Here is a 9,517-nt window from a genome sequence, read left to right on the forward strand (position 1 = left end):
TCTATTAAGAATCTTAATGAGAGGGATTATAAACCTTCTTGGCAAAAATAAACAATATAAATGTTTTGATGAGAAAGGATAAAGTGAAATGGAATTTGAAGCGAGAGTAACAGCCAATTGCCAGGCTGGGAATTTTTTTTCTCTAGGAAACAGCTTTATACCCTGTCACTGTGGAGCATGGCGGCCTAGTGTTAGAGGGTGGTTTTGCTTTGTTGTGTTTGTTTTGCAAAAGGGTCACAGGGTTCATTACTGGCAAGGTATCATTTTCTGGCAAATACTATTTGCTCAAATCTTTCATGGAAAGATTTGCCTTCTCCCGTCATATCCCTCTTTATTGCTTTCTCCTAATGTTCAAATGAAGATAAACCAAATGAAACAAAAATAACTTAAATAATAAGATACCTGTTCTGTATGTATTACTGAATATCATGGGTTTCATGTGATTGGAATTTTTCTGTCAGAATTCTGATGTGCAAATGGTTCTGGGGTGCCATTTGCTGGATGTGTGTATGAAGATACAATATTATATCTTTAATGTTCTTTACAATTAATGGATTTGAAAAATCCTCTCGTTTTGCTTTCCCTTCATTACTTTATACCTTCTTGATTTCTATTGTGACCTCAACCCCTTTAGCCTTAAATGCATACATGATTATCATAGCTAAAGCATAAAATTGGGAAATTTTTGTAGGTCTGATTCAAACTTAGAAGCTTAAGTTGTGCCTCAGATCTAAATTTAAAAAGGGTGGATAATAAATGAAAAAATGATTAAAATATAGTTTTTTGAAAATAACTGATATTTATACCCCAAATCAATAACATCGAATCCCCAGCAAATACTAACTTGTGAATCATTTCTCTTGGGAGACCATTAAAAAACGATTTAAGAACTTTATTCAGATGCCTAATTTGTTTCTCTAAGGAAGGCAGGCATTATTTGCATTGTGTTTTAATAGTCTGCCCATATAATTGTACATGATGATGACTCTTTTGCAGAGCCTATCATGCATTTACAAAACAAGTGCATTTTAGTCACCATTACTGCTTTCTAAAATAATGATTATTTTCAATTAGTAGTTCTTACCAAACAAACAACTCCACTCTTTGACATTTTTTACCTTCTGGAGAATTGAATAATTTTTTTTATTTAAACAAGCAACAAAAGGGGGGAAAGTAAAATAAGTACAACCTTATCTTGTCAATGGACATCACCAGTACACCAGAATAAAAGCTCTCTACTATTTTGTTGTGACTGTGAAAGCTCTGATGGCCATTTAGTTTAGAATTTAAATTTTTTTTTTATGAACAACCTGAACATTTTGTGTAGATAGCATTTGTCTCACGTTTTTTCTGTGTGAATCTTGTCCCTTTGAAATGAGCTGTAGAAGAGACCTCTGTGGGCTCAGATACCTCTTTGGCTTTTTAAAATAGTATTATTTGGGGCTCACGGGTTAGAGGAAGAAAAGGGTCGAAGAAATATCAAATTCAATAAAATATTGTTAATATTGAGTTCATATTTAAATGTGTTGAAAATACTGTTTGGAAAGGCTTTAAGCCCCTGGTTGTTGCTTTCTGTTCCCTTTAGCAGGTTGTCCTTTGTGGGTTGAAAGGCCAGCCTGATAGATGAGCCGGTATCTAGCCAATGTGGTTAAGCAGAACCTGGGAGTTCTTGGGTTAGCAGAGCACAATTCATACAATGCTTTGTGTGGATCCAGGAGTGTACTCCTAGCTGCTCCTATCAAGAGAATTACTGGTTCAAATTTCAACCCACTTTTATTTTCTTTATCAGAGGAAACAGTAATTTGAGGATATTCTCCTAAAGGTTGAGCTCAGTTTATGTTCAAACAGAAAATTTGGATTTCTTTCTTAAAAGCAGCAGTAGTAAAAAAAAAGTACTCTCGACCCCAAACTCATTACAGACTCTCTCATCTGGCTTGAGATGGCAGATACAATTATGTTTATTACACAGACAAGAATATAGAGGTAGAAGGAGAAGAAATGGCTTGGGAAAATTATATGTAGGTTGGAAACTGAGCTTCAATCTTTGGGCATTTTTCTTTAATCTATCCCCAAATGATAAATTGGAGTTATTTGAAGATTTATTTTGTTGTTCTTGTTTATGTAGTCCAGATGTCTCAAGATATATGGATTTTTACCAAATGCTTAGAAGACCATTAGTCAATGATAAAAATAAAATAAAAAATTGCAATGAGACGATCTATTTAATCTTTGTATAGCTGTGAGTATAAAGTTTTCTTTTATATTAAGAACTCTTAGTTTTGATCCTCCATGTATTCTTAGTATTGAGACCTTATCATTCAGTTTAACTTTCATTTGTCCTTCCAATTTCTGCTAAGTCATAAACCTATGACTAAACAAAATCCCTAAGTACCAGGAGTGGGATAGCTCCTGACTATTTGTTGGTCAGGGAAGTTCCAAAGGTTATCCCAGGTAAAAAAGGACTCTTTCTATTCCTCATATTTGCTTGTCATATCTAGATGATATTGCTGAAGACATGACATATGTATGATATGAAATATCAAATTAGAAATTGACTCTATCTTTCATAATCTTAGGGTGTATTATCATGGTGGTTGGTGGAGAAAAGGCATCAGTGGTCTTAGCCAGTTGTGTGACTCCTGTGATTTACAAGATCAGTCTGCCAGACAAACTTTGCCTGCTTGTGAAATAGCATCACTGCTCCTGTAGACCTGACCCACAGGAGGGAGTCAAGACTGGTACTATAAATTTGGTCTAAAATCTATGAGATGATTTACCCTACAGGGGAACATATTTCATTTAACTAAATTGATAGAACATCAAACTCCCTTCCATATATTTATGTTGACATCCACAGACATATGCTAATCTCAGCCTTAATGTGAGAATCTTCCCTTTCCAAGGGATGTCGGCCAACATTTTCACAAGGTACTAAAAATAAGTGGTGGACAAGGGCTCAATCTAAATAAGGTATTTAGATAATCCATGTGAAGGATTGGGTAACATTGTAGAGTGAGCAGAAAGAATATAAGAGCCTGAAAGGGGGAGAAAGGAAAAAACAATTTTGGGGGAAAAACACAGACATTGGAATTACATCAACTCCAAGTACTTTCACTGAGTCTGCACAGGAATGGACTTTCCGGGTTACTTTCCAAGACATTGCAAAGCATTGTGCATCATCTATAACATAGAAGAAGATGCTTTTTTTGCTAATCTGTTCTTGTTGTGGAATCATCACTTAGATGCGAATACTTAAAAACTGCAGTTTCTTAGTTTCTAATTTGAGTTTTCTCATCTCTTGTCAAAACCATTGTGACCGACCTCATTAACTGTCTTGCTGAAGTCTCACCATATCATGTTTGCGTGCACCATGCTTTCTGAATCCTAAGGCTATCCCATCCAGTGATTCTTTTAAAGAAATAAATTAGATGCATCAGCCATAACTTACTGATAATAAACCTAAATTGAGTCTCCTGGTCCAAATTCCAGTAAGTTCTATGGAGGGCGAAATGTAGTAGAGACTCAGTCAAACGCACTGACTGGACTCAAATATGACCTGAAGCTTTGAATTTTCAAGAATTATTGAAGCAACCCCTGAAATATTCTATTTTATATACTTTGATCCAGGAGAAAATTAAACTGGATTAGTAGTTCAGTTATTTAAAGTGTTTTCAATGAAGAGCTCACTCATTTTCAGGATACTGAAATGACTTACATAGAGAATTTATTCCAAAATATTAAGACCTGTAAACATGTGGGTCTAAAACTTTTACCTAGGAGCTGCTTTTTATTAGGAGAAAACTGTATGCAATCTGGTACAGTAGAAATCTGTCAAAGAATTTCTAGGGAAAAAAATACTTTTTTTTTTTTTTAAGTTGGCTAGAGACAGATGTCTATGACACCTTTACAGTGTTTTGGTCCAGGCCATCACTGACTTCTTTGTATTGGTTTTTCCCTGCATGTGTTTCTTTAGCTTTTCATGTAACTGCTCTGATGTGATAATGAATCCTGGATTATAGAGAAAAAAAACCCAGAAGCTAAATATGAATTTTGGAAAACTAGTACATTTGCCTCTAAACGTATGGTCCTGTTGCTGATATGAAAATGATGCAAATTTAGTCCCTTCTACCAGGTAACTACAGATTCTGAAGGTGCTGATCTGATTAAAGTAATTAAGAATTTTAAAGATTTTTAAAATAGCATGTGTTTGTGCATATACATGTGAGTCTCTGTGCACCTCTCTCTCCCTCCCCCCTCTGTCTCTCTGTCTCTCTGTCTGTCTCTGTCTGTCTCTGTCTCTCTGTCTGTCTGTCTCTGTCTCTCTGTCTGTCTGTCTCTCTGTTTCTCTCTCTCTCTCTCTATCTCTGTGTGTGTGTGTGTGTGTGTGTGTGTGTGTGTGTATACTGTCACATACACCGAAGTATAACTTTCAGGGGTTTGTTTTCTCATTTCCTCTGTGGGTCCTGGGGTTGGAGCCCAGTGTTAGAGTTGGCATCAAGTTCCCCTCCCAGTTGAGCCATCTCACTTGCCCTAATTGGTAACCTTTAATACCAGCAACATATATCTTTGCCCTGTCTCTGTCTAAGAAAAGGAAAAGAAGGGTGCATGCTATTACTATGGGAAATTCTGGGAGAAGACAGTTGGACTGTAACTCAAAAGACTTGTAGTTCCATTCCTGCTCTTCGCTATAATTTGAAGGTGGGTATATGTCCTTTCATTTCACCATCTATAAAGTAAGCTTCTGCCCTAAATACAGAAGGAAGTTTTTGTGATAAGGAATCAAAGTGAATGTGCTCTACCAAGGCAGTGTAGCTTGTAAACACACACGCATGCATGCACACACACACAGACACACAGACACAGACACAGACACAGACACACACAGACACACACACACACACACACACACACACACACACATACACACACACGTAAGGCTTTGTACCAAAGAAGCAGCTGCTTCTATGCCATTGTCCATCTCTACTTTTTCTATTCAATACCCAATGCAAATAACTAGTTCTCTATGAAATAATTCTAAGTAACTACTTCTCCTCTTTTCAACCCCATGCAGCTTTCTGAGTTTTTTTCAGTCAGTCTTGTCTAAGAGATACCAAGTCTTCCTCTCAATTGCTCTGCTTCTTACCCTCATTGTCCTTTGTCTCTATTGGGCCAAGTAAAAGGATTTTCAGCGGAAAATAATTATTCTGTCTCATTCTGCATTATTATAATTTCAGTGTTTGCAATACATTGAATTCTCAATTAAAATTATATAAAATACATGCTTTCAGACTTCTCAGTATCACTCTATTCTTTCTTCTCTTCAATCTCCTTGCCACTTCTGTATAATCCTCGCTCCAAATCCTCCTTTAAGATTAAAATAAAGTCAAATACCTCAGGCTTTTCCTACTAAGACCCTATTTCTACTTTTCTAGTCTCTGTAACTTCTCAATACCTAGTTTCATTTTTCAATTTAAATAAAATCTTTTATAAGAAAAATGCTGTACTAGTCTTTTAATCTACATACTATGAAAATAACCCCAAAAGTTTAAATTCTAAAAATTTTAAAATAGTTTCAGAGTTATTGGAAAGAAGTCACTGGATAGTCTTGAATTCTGAATACTTTCATTTAAGAAGCATCAACTCTAAGCACCAGAACAGAATGTTTGTGTTAATCTGAACTATCTAGATTTTATTGTAAGCATGTCTGAGGAAGAAAGTGAAGTCCAAGGCAGATATAATGCATGTGTCCTAGCAGACACTATGCTTTCCTTTGATAATGTCATTACTGCTGGTGGTAATCATATTGCTCTACAAACAAAACAGATTTTCATTTTGTTTCATGGTTCTAATGAATAGATCTCCATTTATACTACTACAAGTCATTTTAGAGCAGTCTCTTCTCTTCCATTGCAGTTAGAATAATGATCATTTCTACAATTACTCGGTTGTAATTAAATCTGTGCATTTTTGCTGACTGCTCTAATGGTTGAAGGCTGAAGCTTGTTGCTGGAGGTTTCCAGCATCAGTAGAATGGCAATTCTCTTGCTTAACTCGCTCTCTCTCTGGAGATGGGTTGATAATTTTATCAGGAGTAGATCCTTTTTCAGTACATACTGGGTTCATCAGACAAGTCTTAGAGAGGAAAAGGGAAATATATTTGAGCTGTGATGAGTTCTAGTTGTTCTTGTAGTTGAGAAAGAACGAGACTGCAAGAGTTCTCCTGTAAGGTGAATATGTCTATGTAGATTAAGAACATGTGCACAGGGAAATAAAACATAGGAATAATCGCTATATTTACCAGATTTCACTTTGTACAGGGACATTGTTGCTCTCAAGTTTGTGTCACTGCTCCCAAGCATGGCATGCAATTAGCATGTGGAAACTCATCAGTTCCACAAATATCAATTGTAGACTTGAAGTAGTCCTATGCAGCTCACACTCAAGTGAGAAGTCTTGGTTCCTACAAAATCCAGATTTCAAGGCCAACAAGAATACTTGCCTTCTGACTCATCTATGGTATTGATATAGTATGCCAAAGTTAATTTAGGTATGTTTAACTTTCAGTATTTTTTTTCTCCACAGAATCATTATTAAGAGAGAATTCAATATTCTTTTTTGGATGGGGATCACTTCAGACATCCAGCTGCTTTTTGTTCTAAAACAGTCTCTTCATTGAGCAGTAAACACTTCTAATGGTTCACAATTCTTCCAAATGCCTAATTCAAATCTGTTAATCTGTCAGAGTTCTTTTATGTTTTCACCTTTTCTCATGAAATAAGCATGGCTTCACATTATAAAATTCCCTGCTAAAAACTACATGCTTTCCCTGACTTCTTGGAGCACAATAGTACTCTAAGGGGAGAAGAGGGAGTGGATAGAACTGTAGTGTAGGAAAAAGGACGAGGAAAGCTATGATTTCTAGGGTGCATTGTTCCCACCTTCGTCTCAGGAAAATATGGAAGACAACCTTTCAGGACACTTAACATATGGCATTTTTTGTCTCTGGTCCTATTTTTTTTTTAACAAAGACTGATTTTCTTGAGGGTTCTCACCTACACAAGGAGATAGAAGTTTCAGTTCCTTTCTCAGATCACATCACGATTAGTTGCCTTCAACAAGCTTACTTTTCACATCTTACCTAGACTTTCTAAAATAGAATAGCCAGCACCAGGCATATTCATCTATTTTCCTGCAGCATAGGTATCCTTTCTCACTGGCTTAGTCTCACCTTCTGGCTTTCCAATTACAGGATAATTTCTTGAGGAACAGTAGAACATAATAGCATGGTGCCTCTTTTTCAATTTCATTAAATGTTTCATTTTTGCCATGGTTAATCTAAGACTTCTAGGTAATTGAGAGCCAACCTGTACTTTTGTTAAAAATAATTCTTCCTAGACTTGACTTCTATGTCTAGGTAACAGTTAAGAGAAGTAACAACGGTAAGGAGATCGAGTGGCATTCACATTGGCTTATCTTGAGTTTTGTTTTGATGTAACATATAGGGAAATATAGACCTATTTGTATTGATTCACTACCATTTTCTGTTTTTTACCTTTTTAATAACTTTGAATGGATAACTGACAAGTCTATTGTAATATTATTCTTTGTAATGGCTTGAATGAAAATGGCCTCCACAGACTTATATATTTTAATTTTTGGTTCCCAATTGGTGTAACAGTTTTGGAAGGATTAGGATATGTCATCTTCTTGGAAGTACTGGGTCACAGGTGTGGCATTTAGGATTTCAGAAGGTCACAATACGTATTTTCTCATATTGCTTCTACCTTGTGATTCAGATATAGTCTCTCAGCTACTGCTCAATGCACGCTTGCCTGCCAGGTGCTATAATCCTTAACATGACAATCATAGACTAAACCCCTAAAATTGGAAGCAAGATCCGAATGAAATGTTTTCTTTTATAAGTTGTCTTGGTCATGGTGTCTCATCACAGCAACAGAAGTGTAGCTAAGACACTCTTTTAGTTAAAAATTTACAAAAGCAATCATAAGTTTTGGTTGATTCTGTATTACAGTGGAAATATAGGATAGACCAGAAAAGGAATGTTTGTAAATGAACTATGAGAGCAAACATAATATTTTGTATTGCTTAACGATGGTACTATAGGAATAACTATTACTGTGACTCAAGCATGGTTTTCTTAAACTGATGGTAGCATCAGCAACTCTAGGTAAGTTATTCTTGCTTCATATTTTTTACTCTCTTCTAGACTTACTTAATGAGAAACACTGGAGGAAGGATGATTCTGATTTGAGATCCAGTGTGAGGTGCTCTGTTTGATGCATGTACTTCTCCATCATGCAGCTATGGATTTAAATAGAAGTCTATCACTTGTAGTCTTAATCTTAAACACATCCATGACCTTGAGATCCTTGAATTCCTTCCCAATGAAAGGATTTAATAACAAGTTCTTGTCCAGGTTGTTGTAAGGATCACATAAGTAGAAAAATGAGTTTCATCTAGTGTTTATTCTCTGTTAGGCATTGGCTGCACAAGGAATGTCTTACTCTACTCTTCATGGTCACCCAACAAAGTGTAGCCTTTGCGGATGAGTAGACAGAGACAGAAAGAGGCTGAGGTGCTCTTTCAAGCTCACTGAGTTTGTGAAGTGTAGGACTGGACCCTACAGATCTTGCTCATAATTACCCTCGTATTTTAAAATGTCTGAAAGCAAGTGCTGATACTTTATTGCTCCTCCTCTTTCCATGCTATTACATTAATTATGGAGAATCCATTAATAATCTGTTTGTTCTTATTATAAAATAGAAATATTAGTCAAGGTTGAATAAAAATTGAAAACCAAATGAATATAGGTTCAAAATAAAGTTTAAAATATGAACATATTGAGGAACATTTAAAGAAGCCAGTCCAAAGCATCCTCTGTTTTGATTTTTTTTCCTCTCTGTAGCCACTTCTGCTTCATAAAAGAGGAAACCATATGACAGAATCTATTTTTCTACCATATCCCTTTATTCTCTTACAAATTATTGAAACCCTGCAGAAATTTTGTTTATATGTTATAGTCAAACTATCTCTGACCCACTTAGTCTCAATAGTGAGATAGAGATTTTATTATTTATGAAAGCTTAGCCTAATCTTAGGCTATTTCCCAATTAGCTCATATAACTTTACTAGCCCTGTTTATACTAGTCCACATTTGCCACGTGGCCTATGACTTCTCACTGTGTCCCAGTTCATCTGACTTCCTCCAGGACTGGCTACTGAATCTCTTGCTATTCAGATCTTCCCATTGTTTTCATCTCTGTCAAAAACTCCCACCTTTCCTCTCTTTCCTCAGCTATAGGCTGTCAGCTCCTTATTAAGGCAACCACAAAGTTATAGAGACGAGTGTTCTCAGGCAGATGATAATCTAATAAAAATAACAATACCAAAGTCTTATCTGTACTCAACTCTCTGCTGGTACAGAAACTACTTGATAAATATAAAGCCAACCTGTACATAGTTCATATAAAAAGATTATCCCAACAATATGTTTTGT

Source organism: Rattus rattus, chromosome 7 (genome assembly GCF_011064425.1).
Source record: "Rattus rattus isolate New Zealand chromosome 7, Rrattus_CSIRO_v1, whole genome shotgun sequence".
In the NCBI taxonomy this organism is placed as follows: Eukaryota; Metazoa; Chordata; class Mammalia; order Rodentia; family Muridae; genus Rattus; species Rattus rattus.